The 14,144-nt window shown below is 37.9% G+C and overlaps 1 long non-coding RNA gene and 1 other non-coding gene across 2 annotated transcripts; both read left to right on the top strand.

Moving 5' to 3' along the window:
* The first annotated feature begins 6,921 nt into the window (after positions 1-6,921).
* On the top strand, positions 6,922-6,991 carry TRNAG-CCC. Its single transcript has one exon. It is a non-coding gene; the product is annotated as a tRNA-Gly (tRNA).
* Positions 6,992-8,173: 1,182 nt separating this feature from the next.
* On the top strand, positions 8,174-11,827 carry LOC114025723. Its single transcript, XR_003567063.1, has 3 exons — positions 8,174-8,266; positions 10,499-10,605; positions 11,789-11,827. It is a non-coding gene; the product is annotated as an uncharacterized LOC114025723 (long non-coding RNA).
* The last annotated feature ends 2,317 nt before the right edge of the window (positions 11,828-14,144 follow it).

The raw sequence follows: 14,144 nt of genomic DNA, 5'->3' as shown, positions 1-14,144 counted from the left end.
GAAAGGGGCCAGATTTTAAAAGCCTTGAAGTGCCAAGCAGATTTTATATGTGATCCTAGATCCATTGGAGTTTATTGAATGGGGTGTGTGTGTGTGAAATGCTTATATATGTCTTTTAGGAAGCTCAAATTGTCAGTTAACCAAAGGATGCATTCTCTAAGAAAAATGGCTGGAAGATGGGAGAAGACAACATAAGTTGGGAAGGGCCATCTTACTTTAAAAGCTAGCAGAACTGGGCTGGTGTAAATCTTTAGAAGGAAAGAAAAATAGAGAGATGTTTTTAACAGTAGGTAAAATGGTCCAAGATTCTATTTTAGGCTTTTTAACAAGTCCAACTCTGCTAATCAGAGCTCTCTCCACAGCAGGCAGATTTCCAGTTAAACTAGTTTTCAGAGGCTGGTATTCTAAAAACAGAGTTGAGATGGAGATGTCTTCCTGGGCTTTGTCATGTTTTTTGCCAAATTCTTTTCTTCTTCTTCCTTCCCCCTCAAGTATCTACTTTAATTTTCCAGTTTTGATATCCATTAAATAGAGAACCCTGACCTCTCTTTTCCTGGGTCACTTAGACCTAAATCCTCCAATTACTGTTTGACCGGGTGCTGTTACCCTGCAGGCCATTGCAAGAGCCTTCTTTTAACTAGAGCCCCAGGTACTTTAGTATGTGGTGTTCAAGAAGAGTGCTGGTCTCATTTTGAATCAACCCCCCTAAATTTGTCTTGAATTTCAAAGCCCCAATATGTATTTTTCCATCTGAGACTAAACTTCTGGGTCCCTACCTCATTTTCTTCCTTCATTTTTTGGGGGGGGGGGGTGGTGTTATTATGTGTGAAGCCTCTGGGTGATGTTCATCTTCTCTCCTCATGTCCTTGACCAATTTACTTTATTCAGGTTAATTGGACATCTCTATTATTACTCTGAAAATGGGGCCACCCTAGTAGTCCCCCCACAGAACCAGCACAGTGCTGATCATCTGTGGGTGTTCACTTACAGGTGCAGGTGAATAAACATTTACATAGGTTTGTTCTTTCCAAGGCTTTCACATTATACCATCTGGGGCTAACAAAAGCAAGCTTTTCCTGCTATCTTGTCTGATTATATTATGCTACAACAGTAGAAGAAAAATGAGCATGAGTGTGTGCCTCAATCAACAAACATTTATTAAGTACTTATGTGCAAGGCCCTGTACTAGGTGATAAGAATACAAAAGCAAAACAGAAACAGACCCTGGCTTTAAGGAGAGTTCACTCTACTGGGAGGACACAACATGTATACACATGTGTGCATATACAGATTAATGCAAAGTAACTTCAAGACTGAGGGACAGCTAATAAACTGAGTGAATAGGGACATTGGGAAAGACCTCTATGTAAAGCAGGGCTTATAATCTTTTTTTATGTCTTTACCCCTTTAACAGTTTAACAAAGCCTATCTACTCCTCAGAATGTTTATATGTGTATATATATATGTATATATGTATATATAATACATAGGATTACACATGAAACAAATTATACTGAAATATAGTTATCAAAATAGTTTTTCCTTAATGGTATTTTATTTTTTCCAGTTACATGTAAAGATAGTTTTCAACATTCATTTTTGTGAAATTTTGAATTCCAAATTTTTCTCCCTACCTCCCTTCCCTCCCCTTTCCCAAGACAGCAAGCAATCTATCAAAATATTTTTTAAAAAAAGTTCATGAATGCCAAATTAAGGCATCCTGCCACCTGAATCGTGTCTCAAAGAAAACCAGGGATCCCAACGGGTGTAGGTAAGAAGAAAATATATTCTAGGCTTTGGGGACCACTTGGGAAAAGGTCAAGAAGTGGGAGATAAAAATATCATGTATGGGAAATGGCAAGTAGGTCAGTTTGCCTGGAATGAATAGTATGAATGGAGGTAGTATAGAATAAGGCTGGAAAGGTAGGTGGGAGCCAGATTATAATGGGTTTCAAATTTTAGAATTTTGTATGTAGAGGCAATAGGGAGACGTTGAAAACTTTTGAGTGGAAGGAGGGTTGTGGTCAGATTTCTGTTTTAGGAATATGAATTTACGGGGCAGCTAGGTGGCGCAGTGGATAGAGCATCAGCCCTGGATTCAGGAGGACCTGAGTTCGAATCTGGCCTCAGACACATAACACTTACTAGTTGTATGACCTTGGGCAAGTCATTTAACCCCATTGCCTAGTCAAAAAAAAAAAAGGAATATGAATTTAGTAGCTATGTGGAGAATGAATAGGCATTCATTAAACTCTTACTTTGTGACAGGAACTGTATTAGGTGCTGAGGATACAAATACCAAGAATGAAATACTCTCTATTCTTTTTTTTGTTTGTTTTTAGGCAACTGGGGTTAAGTGACTTGCCCAGAGTCACACAGCTAGTAAGTGTTAAGTGTCTGGTCTGAGACTGGATTTGAACTCAGGTCCTCCTGGTGCTAGACCTGGTGCTCTATCCACTGCACCACCTAGCTACCCCAGCAATCTCTACTCTTAAGGAGCTTATAGGGAGACCATACTTATAAGGGAATAGTGATCAAGGTAAGGGAATTTTGGTCTGGGGAGTTGTAGGGATGGCGAGTTGATCCCTAGGGAAGCAGATTGCCATGCTTTTTACAGAAACAATGGCAGTATTGATTTGATTACTGTTCTCAGGGGAAGGGATTACTCAAGTGCAGCAGAGCAAATGGCAAGATGCCTTGGGTGGATGGTTGAATGGGAGGTGAAGCAAGGTCTGAGGCCATCCGGACATCCCTCTTAGCAGAGAGGGGATGGACACCAGATGCAGAACACTGAGACATAGAATTTCAGCCTTGTTTTGCTTGACTATACCTGTTATAGAGGACAGCTTTTATTAGGGGAAGGGGAATTATGAGGAATTGGGAAATGTAATGATAGAGATTTTGAAAAGGAAAAAAAAAAAGAGTATCAATGAAATATTTAAACCATACACAGAAGAGAGCAGAAGAGGGTTCAGAAGGAGACACAGACAAGCAGAACAAAGTCTGCTGGGTTAAATTTAACATATTCTTAAAAAAAATAAGCCTTAAGTAATAGAGATTCACAGCTCTAAATATTTTTTGTCTTTTTATGTCCTCCATATGTGGAAATTTTTCGTGTTTGTTGATGTCTGTTAAGTTTATAATTTAAAAAAAAGAATGTTTTTGGAAAAAATAGCTACAGTGGGCTAGGTCAGTTTTCACTCATGTACTCACTGAAAAGACAGCTTAGGCCCAGCGCAGTGAAACTAAAACTAAGTGAATTAACTGGGAGCAGGTGAAGCCATAGTGAGGGGCAGCATGGGACAGATGTATTAAAGAAGAGAGAGGTTAGGTAGTGTATTGGATAGAGCACTGAACCTGTAGTCAGGAATTCAAATCCTGCTCTGGACGCTTATCATCTGTGTTACTTTGGACAAGTCAAATAACCTTTGTTTGCCTCAATTTTCTCATCTGTGAAAGGGGGATAATAATAGTATCTCCTCTTCCCATTTTTATGATCTCTTTTGGATACAGCTCTAGAAGTGCTATTGCTGGGTCAAAGGGTATGTACAATTGAACAAGTTGCAGCATATGATTGTGATAAAATACTATTTTTTTTAAGGCAATTGGGGTTAAGTGACTTGCCCACGGTCACATAGCTAGTTAAGTGTCAAGTGTTTGGTCTGAGACCGGATTTGAACTCAGGTCCTCCCGACTTCAGGGCCAGTGCTCTATCCACTGTGCCACCTAGCTGCCCTGATAAAATACTATTTTGCTATAAGAAATGATGAGGAAGTGGATTTCAGAAAAACCTGGAAAGACTTGCATGGACTGATGCTGAGTGAAGTGAGCAGAACCAGGAGAATGTTGTACACAGTAACAGCCATGTTGTGCAATGACTAACGTTGAGAGACTTAGCTCTTCTCAGCAATGCAAGGATCTAAGACATCTCCAAAGGTCTCATGATGGAAAATGCTCTCTACATCCAAAGAAAGAACTATGGAGTTTGAATGCAGATCGAAGCATACTATTTGCTAGTTTTTTTTCTTCTGTTGTGTTTTGTTTTCTCTTTCTTGTGGTTCCTCCTATTGGTTCTAATTCTTACTTACAACATGATTAATGTGAAAATATGTTTAATAGGAATGTATATGTATAGCATATATCAGATTGTGCACCGTCTTGGGAAGGGAGAGGGGAGAGAGAGGGAAAAAAATTTAAAACTCAAAAGTTTATGGAAGTGATTGTTGATAAATTAAAATAAATTAATTAAAAATAATAGCACCTCCTCTCAGAGTTGTTATGAGGATTAAATGAGATAATATTTATGAAGTACTTTGTAAAACTCAGAGAGTCATATAAATACAGGCTAGCATCATCATCATTATTACTGACTAATGGTGTATCACACATCATTAATGAAATTACCAATTCATTTTAGGTTCTAGTTCTTTTGTGCCTTGGTAGGGGTTGATATTTGGTGTTTAAGGCTCAGAGAACCTAGTTGGCTTTTCTTTATCCAGAGATGAGCAGAATTTCTAGATTGCAGGAGTGGGGAACCTGCATCCTTGAAGCCACATTTGGCCCTCTACATCCTCAAGTGTGGCCCTTTGACTGAATCCAAACTTCACAGGGAATTTGTTCCGTAAAGTCAAGAACTCTGGTCTCAAGGTTACATGCAGGGGTAATAATAAGAGTAAGCCTGTATTCTACTTTTCATTTCAGTGACGCAGGTCTGCGAGAGTAGCATCCTCCCTGGGAAGATTCGGTAGTCCATTTCCCTCCCTCTCTATGGACTATTTTCAGGCTCTGAGTGTTCTGCCTGCCTCTTGAATCTAATGTATTCTGCACTTCTAGTGTCAGTCTTGGATAATTATAATGGCTTCAAAGGATAAGAGAACAGAATAGGAAAATCAAGAATTGGTAACTTTAAAGAGGGAGAATAATGAAATATGAACTTAAAAAAATTCCCAATTTAAAGTAGCCCAACTCCTACTCCCCTTGGTCCTATAAACTGCTGTTTGGATTCAAAGCTCTTTATGACCCAGTCCATCCTACCTTTCCAGTTTTCTTGTATCTGATTCTCTGTTGCAAACTCTAAGATCCAGTTACATTAGCTTACTCGAAGTTCCTTTAATATATTCCTCTGGTTTCCTTGCCTTTGCACTGGCTGTCCACCATGCCTGGAATATCTGTCCTCTTGCCTCCTCTTTTCACCTACCCCCCAGCTCCTTTCAAGACTCAGCTCAAGACCCACCTTCTGCCGGAGGCGTTACCTAGTCCTCCCATACCTTCCAGGGATTGCTATCATCTATTCTGTTTATATCTTATTTATTCCTAGTCACCGCAGTTAGAATGTGAAGTCCTGCGGCAGCTAGGTGGTTCATTGGATAGAGCACCAGCCCTGAAGTCAGGAGGACCTGAGTTCAAATCCGGCCTCAGACCAAACACTTGACACTAGCTGTGTAACCATGGGCAAGTCACTTAACCCCAATTGCCTAAAAATACTTAAAAAAAAAATTAAAAAAAAAAAGAGAGACTGAACTTTTAGGGGCAGCTAGGTGGCACAGTGGAGAGAGCACCAGCCCTGAAAGTCAGGAGGACCTGAGTTCTAATCTGATCTCAGACCAAACACTTGACACTTACTACCTGTGTGACCCTGGGCCAGTCACTTAACCCCAATTGCCTAAGGGGAAAAAAAAAGAATGTGAGATCCTTGTGGGCAGACATTGCTTTTACCTTTCTTGTTATCCATAGTTCCTAGCATAATTCCTGGCATAGTAAATACTTAATAGTTTTTGATTGATTGATTGATTGGTGTAGGTTAGGGTTCTTAACCTTTTTTGTATCAGGGACCCCTTTGAAAGTCTGGTGAAGCTTATGGGCCTTGTTCTCAAAATAATTTTCTAAAAATTCATAATTGAAGGAAATGGTAAATTTCAGTAATTTTCCCCATCTAGGTTCACTGATACTCACCCAATCCCCTTGAAATTGATCCATGGACCCCAGGTTAAAAAGCCCTGCAGATTTATCTCTTGAGATTTCTTCCAGCTCTGGGTCCTGTAAAAGAGTGAAGATGAAGTGCCTCCTAGGACAAAGGCAGCTGTCTGCTTGTAGAACGAGCTGGCCATGGGGGGCAGGTCTGGATTTCTCTAACGTGGCCCTGAGGTTTTTAGGCAATAGTGCTACTGTGTCTTGGCATGCTGATTTGGAGGGATTGTTGTAGAATGCACCAAGTGAGGGATGGCAAATCACTTTGCCCAGCTCTGAAAATGAATCATATCAGCAATTACTTGTTTCTTGGAGAAGAGAAACAGTAGAACAGGAAGTCGTAGATCATTTTCATAAATAGCACCAGAGATCTAGAGTTGGAAAGACTCTCAGAGGCCATCTTGTTCAAACCCCTCATTTTATTGATGAAGAAACTGAGACCTAGGGAAGTTAAGTGACTTGTCCAAGGTCATACCGGTAATAAATATCAGAAGCGGGATGGAACCCAGGTCCACAGACTCTAGAGCCAGTGCTTTTTCCTATCACATTTAAGTGTGTTTCTCAAAGCCTTGTGAAGTGTTAATCCCATTTTAGATATGAAGAAACTGAGATATGGCGAGATTAAGTGACTTGTTCAGGATCTAATAAGTATAAGGACCAGGAGTAGAACCCAGGTTTCTTGACTCCGAATCCTACACTCATTCACCTGTGCTCTACTGCCTCTCTAAAATCCAAACAGATGACCTCAGTTTCTTTGTCTGTCAAATGGGGAGATTAGATTAGTGGCTGAAGTCCCTAGCAGCTCTACAGCTATAATTCCTTATCATCAGGCTTACAAAACCATCAAGTTTTTGTCTTTACCCTTGTGCCCTCCCCACCTTGTAATTTATTTGATGCCATCTTTTGTCTATTGAAAATCGCCATGGTTATGTCCTGACTGAAATTGTTTCATGGGCATTGGTGGTTCAGTGGTAGAATTCTCACTTCCCATGTGGGAGATTGGGTTCGATTCCCGACCAATGCAGTCATATTTAGGGGCAGCTAGGTGGTGCAGTGGATAGAGCACTGGGCCTGGAGTCAGGAGGACCTGAGTTCAAATCAGGCCTCAGACACTCACTAGCTGTGTGACTCTGGGCAAGTCACTTAATCCCGATTGCCTCACACCCCCCAAAAAAAAAATTGTTGAGAAGTATATAGCACTTTGTCCGTGGAAAGCATCTCTTTAATTCTCCTTGGGTGAAAGTGCAAGGGAAAAAATGTGCGAAATAGTTAAGACAGACCTGAGAAAGAAAGAATGAAATTATACTGAAATTAATATGCTTGTTTTTTGGGGGGGGGGGCAAAAATTTCTTGAGATATAAAAGAATAGAGCCCAAACATTTTACTGAGGTAGCATGGTCCAGTGGAAAGAGCATTACTGACTGGAGTCAGAATAGTTGGGTTCAAACCCTGCCTGTGATGCTTGCTACCTCTCTGCCCTTGGACATTCAATCAAAAAATATTTTATCAAGTGCCCACTAAGTGCTAGGCACTTGGCAAGGTACTGGAGATATAAAGTGGAAAATGACGACAGTCTTCCCACTCTCAAAGAAACTTACATTCTATTGGCAATTCACTCAACCTCCCTGGGTCTCAGTTTTCTTTTCAGTGAAATGAGGGGTTTGTACGAGATGAACTTTGGGGTCCTTTTTTTTTTTTTTGGTAAGGCAGTTGGGGTTAAGTGACTTGCCCAAGGTCATACAGCTAGTACATGTCAAGTGTTTTGGTCTGAGGTCGGATTTGAACTCAGGTCCTCCTGACTTCAGGGCCGGTGCTCTATCCACTGCGCCACCTAGCTGCCCCAATGCTTTTTTTTGGGAGGGGGTCCTTTCCAACGCTGGATCTAGGATCCCAAGAACAGAATGCCTTTTGGCCCACTAAGTCATTTGGATCACCAGCCTGAGCTGTGAGCCACATAATCTAAGGTAACTGAGCAGTCAAACCTGCTTCCAAAAATGTAGATCACTTAAGATAAGCCTCATGCTTTTTGTATGATTTCTTGTTTATAGAGCACTGCTGATACTTTAAGTGATGGGCAATGCTCTTGGAAGGTATGCTTTCCCTTCTCAGGGAGTGCTGATTGTTAGATAAGGAGAAAAAAAACCCAAAGCTGTGAAAGGCAGAAACATCCAGGTGGAAATGGACTTTTATCCGGTTTGCTGTTTTTCACAGGAACGTTCCCTGAAAACTTATTCTGGAAAGGCTTTCTACTAACTTTAATGAAGAGAATTTTTAGCATTTTCAGATTAACCAGAAAGAGGTAAGTTCTTAAGAATTCTTCAAGTACCTACTGTGTGCAAAGTTGAAGGCAGCATGAAACAAAGGAAAGAATGCTGCATTTGGAGTCAGAGAATGAGAGTTCAATTCTTAGCTATTCCACTTACTACCTGTGAAGCCTAGGGAAAGCCATATTATTTCTCTGAGCCTCAGTTTCCTCCTTTGAAAAATGAGGGCATTGGACTAGATGACCTCCAAGGTACCTTCTAGCTGTGAATTTATGCCTATGAACATATCAGTTGTTGTGGTAAGATACTAAAGAATGCACACATATGGTGTCTGCACACATATGGGGGCTTACAGTCTAGTTGGGGAGATAACATCCATGCTGGCAAAACATTATCAACCAGTGAAAAATTACAAAGAAGTAGAATGAGGAACCCTTGCATTTAAAGTCAATATGAATATATTATGGTTATTAATAAATTGTTAACAATATGATCAACAAAACTATAAGATTTTATCTGACTATATGAGTGGATCATTGCCTCTAGATGCAATTCATAGAACCCACAGCTCTTTGAGCAAAAAAAAAAAAGCTTCAGTTTAACTTAAATGGGCCAGAAAAGGGTCATTTTCTTAATGAAGAATGCCTGAGAGGGATAGGACTCCCTCGGGAGGACCATATGCTAGTCGGTGCCTGCTCCATTGAGTTGTGGATCAATGTGTCCACATATGTGGACAACTGTAGAGCAGATGAGCCCTGGGAATCTTAGAAGGAGTGATGCAATGGTTTGAGGAGGATGGAAATTTGCTTTGAAACTGAACTTTAGAACCCTCAGCATTATATCTCCATTATGTAGACCAAACAAAATTATTTTTAAGATTTTCAAAAGTCTAGGATCCCCTAGGGAATATATTGGTACATCCTTCTTAGGATCATAGATTTAAGTCAGAAGAGTTGTATTAAAAGGCTGCTAGTTGGCTATAGACTTGATGTGTCTCCACTTACCTGATGGATCCAGGAGCAGATATCAAGTTCATACTCATCTATACTTGTAGATGTCTCTGGGACAGCCTAGAGTCCACTTGTGCCAGCTTGGAATGTCTTACCACCTGCTACATACCTAAATTTGTATGGGTACAGGGATGGTACCAAAAAGGTTATTTCATTGTCTTTTATTCCTGGGACTATCAAATGATGCTACTTTCTAAACAAATATGTCAGAACTTACACATTCCAGTGAGTACTGTCTTCTTCAAAGTAGTCACCTCAGAAGGCCATGTACTTATTCCAGTAATGTTGCTATCATTCAGGGTAGTTGCAGAACTCCTCTTCTAAGATTGCATTCATTGCCAATTTAAGAGCAACACAAGCAAATGAGTCTTATTACTTTTTTAGCTTTTATTTTTTTTGAAGATTAATGTTTTAAAGTTTTGATTTTTACACTACATTCATTTTTAAATATGCTCTTTCCCTTTCCCCTCTCCATTGAACCTTTCTTTGTAACAATGATTTAAAAAGAGGTTAAGTAAAACTAAGGAACACACTGACAATGTCTGACAGCATAAGCAAAATTTCATGCCTGTAATACCCCATTAAAAGAAGTGAAAAGTGCATTTTCTCATCACTTTTCTGGACCAAATTGGTCATTATAATTATAAAACGTCCAGGTCCATTTTATGGTTCTTTTCACTTATGGTGTTATAGCCTTCATGTATATGACTTCCTAGTTCTTCTTTCACTTTGTATCAATTCTTATGTCTTCTCATGTTTCGATGAATTCTTCAAATTCCTAATTTCTTACAAAGAAATAATAGTACATTTATCAATTAGTCAATAAGCATTATTATGTGCCATGCAGTGTACTACATGCAAAGGATGCAAAAAAAGGCAAAGGTAGTCCCTGCCCTCAAGGAGTTTATATTCTAATAGGGGGGATAATATGAACATAAATATAGACTATGTGAAAAGTAACTTTAGAAGGAAAGGCAGTAGCACCTGGGGGAGGAGGGAAGAACCAAGGGAGGGGCCAGAAAAGGTATCCTACAGAAGGTGGCATTTGAGCTAAGTCTTTAAGGAAGGTCAGGGATTCTAAGAGGCAGAAGTGGGGAGGGAGAGTTTTCCAGGCATAGGGCATAGTACAAAGGCACAGAAATGGGAAATGGAGAGTTGTGTGTGAAGAACAGCAAGTAAGCCAGGATGACTGAACCATAGAGTGCATGAAAAGGAATAATGTGTCAAATGCCAAATGGAGTTTATACTTGATCCTAGAAGTAGGAAAGCCCCTGGAGTTTAGGAGAATCACTTTGGCAGCTGTATGAAACATGCATGAAGAAAGACCTGGAAGAAGATCAGTGAGGAAACAGTCCATATGCAGAGTGAGTAGGACCTGAACCAGGGTACTTGATATACAGTAGATGAATGGGGAGAAAGGGGATATATCCAAGAGATTGTGGAGGAAAAAAAAACAAGAAGATGTAATAACCAATTGGATATGTGGGATGATTATAATCTTAGTTCTGAATTTTTTTGAGTTGTTTGCAAAAATCAAATCCAACAGCCAAAGCAATACTTAGGGGAAATTTTATATCTCTAAATGTTTATTTCAATAAAAGAGAGAAAAGCAGATTAATGAATTGAGCATACAGCTAAAAAAAACTAGAAAAAAATTTTAAATCCCCAATTAGGTACCAAAATGGAAATCCTGAAAATCAAAGGAGAGATTAATAAAATTGAAAGTAAAAACAACAACAACAAGAAGCCATCAAACTAATAAACAAAACTAGGAGCTGGTTTTAGGGGAAAAAACAAATAATAAAATAAATAAACCATTGGTTAATTTAATTTAAAAAAAAGATGAAAACCAAATTACTAGTATCAAGAATTAAAAAGGTGAATGAATCACCAATGAAGATGAAATTAAAGCAATTATTAGGGATCATTTTGCCCAATTATATGCCAGTAAAACTGACAATCTAAGTGAAATGGATGAATATTTACAAAAATATAAACTTCTCAGATTAACAGAAGAGGAAATGGAATACTTAAATAACACTATCTTAGAAAAAGAAATTGAACAGGAAAATGATAAATGTTGGTGATGTGGGAAAATTGGAACACTAATGTATTACTGGTGGAATTGTGAACTGATCCAACCATTCTGGAGAGCAATTTGAAACTATGCCTATAACTATAAAATTGTGCATGACCTTTGACATAGCAATACCACTTCTAGGTCTGTATCCCAAAGAGATCATAAAAATGGGAAAAGGACCCACGTGGACAAAAATTTTAAGAGCAGCTTTTTTTTTTTTTGTGGTGGCAAAGAATTAGAGATTGAGGGGATGCCCATCAATTGGGGAATGGCTGAACAAATTGTGGTATATCAGTGTAATGGAATACTATTGTCCTATAAGAAATGATGAGCAGGTAGACTTTAGAAAAACCTGGAAAGACTTATATGAACCGATGCTGAGTGAAGTGAGCAGAACCAGAAGAACATTGTACACAGTAACAGCCCCACTGTGCGATGACTGATTTTGTTGTCTTATCTCTTCTCAGGAATACAAAGATCTAAGACAACTCCAAAAGACTCATGATGGAAAAAACTATTCACATTAAGAGAAAGAACTATGGAATCTGAATGCTGATGGAAGCATACTGTTTGATCTCTTTTTCTTTTGTTGTTTTATTTCTTCTTTCTTGTGGTTCTTCCCATTAGTTCTAATTTTTCTTTACATCATGACTAATGTGAAAATATGCTTAATATGAATGTATAAGTAGAGCCTATATCAGATTGCATGCCATCTTGGGGAGGAGGGGAGAGGAAAAGGAGAAAATTTAAAACTCAAAAGCTTATGGAAGTGAATGTTGAAAACTAATAATAAATAAATAAATAAATAAATAGTTAAAAAAAAGAAAAAGTAAAAGAAATTGAAAAAGCCATTAATAAGTTACCTAAGAAAAAAATCCTCAGGGCCAGATGGATTCATACGTGCATTCTACCAAACATTTAAGAAACAGTTAATTCCAATATTATATAAACTATTTGAAAAAATAGGGCAAGATGGTATCTTACCTAATTCCTTTTATGACAAAAATATGGTTTTGATACCTAAACCAAGGGGAGCAAAAACAGAGAAAGAAAACTATGGACCATTTTCCTTAATGAATATCAATGCAAACATTTAAAATTAAACTGAAGCAATGAGATTACAGCAATATATCACAAAGATCATACATTATTACCACGTGGAATTTATAAAAGGAAGGTAGGGTTAGTTCAATATTAGGAAAATTATCAGCATAATTGACCACAAAAAAACAGTAACAAAAATCATATGACTCCATAGAAAAAAGCAGAAAATACAACACCCATTAGTATTAAAAACACCAGAAATCATAGGAATCAATGGAGCCTTTCTTAAAATTCTAAGTGGTATCTATCTGAAATCAAGAGCAAGCATTATCTGTAATGGGGATAAACTTGAAGCATTCTTAATAAGATCAAGAGTGAAGCAAGGATGTCTATTATCACAACTATTATTCAATATTGTACTAGAAATCTATTCCAGCAATAAGACAAGAAAAAGAAATTGAAGGAATTAGAATAGGCAACTTTTTGCAGATGATATGATGGTATCCTTAGAGAATCCGGGAGAATCAACTAAAAAAAACTGGTTGAAACAATTAAGAACTTCAGCAAAGTTGCAGGATATAAGATAAACCCACATCAATAATCAGTATTCTGTATGTTACCAACAAAGTCCAGCAGTCAGAGATACAAAGAGAAATTCCATTTAAAATAACTACAGATAGTATAAAATACTTAGAAGTCTACCCTGCCAAGACAAACCCAGTGATTATATGAACACAATTACAAAATTTATTTTTCACACGAATAAAGACAGATCTAAACAATTGGATAAATATTAATTGCTCATGGGTAGACTGAGCCAATATAATAAAAATGACAATTCTACCTAGGTTAATTTACTTATTCAATGCCATACAAATCAAACTACCAAGGAATTATTTTATAGAACTAGAAAAAATAGTAACACAATTCATCTGGAAGAACAAAAAAGGTCAGGAATATCAAAGGAATCAATAAAAAAAATGTTAAAGAAGGCAGCCTAGCAGTTCAAGATTTCAAACTATATTACAAAGTGGTAATCAAAACAATCTGATACTGGCTAAGAAATAGAGTGGTAGATCAATGAAATAGATTAGGTATATAATACATAGTAGTAAATGACCTTAGTGATCTAAGTGTTTGATAAGCTCAAAGATTCAAGATTTTGGGCTAAGAACTCAACATTTGACAAAAATTGCTGGGCAAACTAGAAAGCAGTTAGGCAGAAAATTTTTGCATAAACAAAACGAATGAAGTTAAAATCAGAAGGAAAACAGGAAACTGGGGGGGGATTTATAGGAAATTTCTTTGATAAAGTTCTTATTTCTCAATTATATGGGGAACTGAGCCAAATTGTTAAAAAAAAATAAGAGCCATTCCCCATTTGACAAATGGTCAGAAGATATGAATGGGCAGTTTTCAGAAGAAGAGATCAAAGTTATCAATAGTCACATGAAAAAATTCTCTAAATCATTACTGATTATACAAATGCAATGAGATGCTATCTCATGCCTATTGGATTGTCTAACATGACAGAATAGGAAAATGACAAATATTGGAGGAGATGTAAAAAAAATGGGACACTGATGCACTGCTGGTGGAATTGTAAACTGGTACAACCATTCTGGAGAACAATTTGGAACTATGCCCATAGGGCTGTAAAACTGTACACATCCCTTGGCTCAGCAATACCATTACTAGGTCTATATCTTGAAGAAAGCAAAGAAAAAAGAAAAGGACCTATACAAATAAAAACATTTATAGCAGCTCTTTTTGTGGTGG

The sequence above is a fragment of the Vombatus ursinus genome, unplaced genomic scaffold (assembly GCF_900497805.2).
Source record: "Vombatus ursinus unplaced genomic scaffold, bare-nosed wombat genome assembly UNPS02014832.1, whole genome shotgun sequence".
In the NCBI taxonomy this organism is placed as follows: Eukaryota; Metazoa; Chordata; class Mammalia; order Diprotodontia; family Vombatidae; genus Vombatus; species Vombatus ursinus.
The sequence above is the reverse complement of the archived record's forward strand: the minus strand, read 5'-3'. Positions and strand labels throughout refer to the sequence as shown.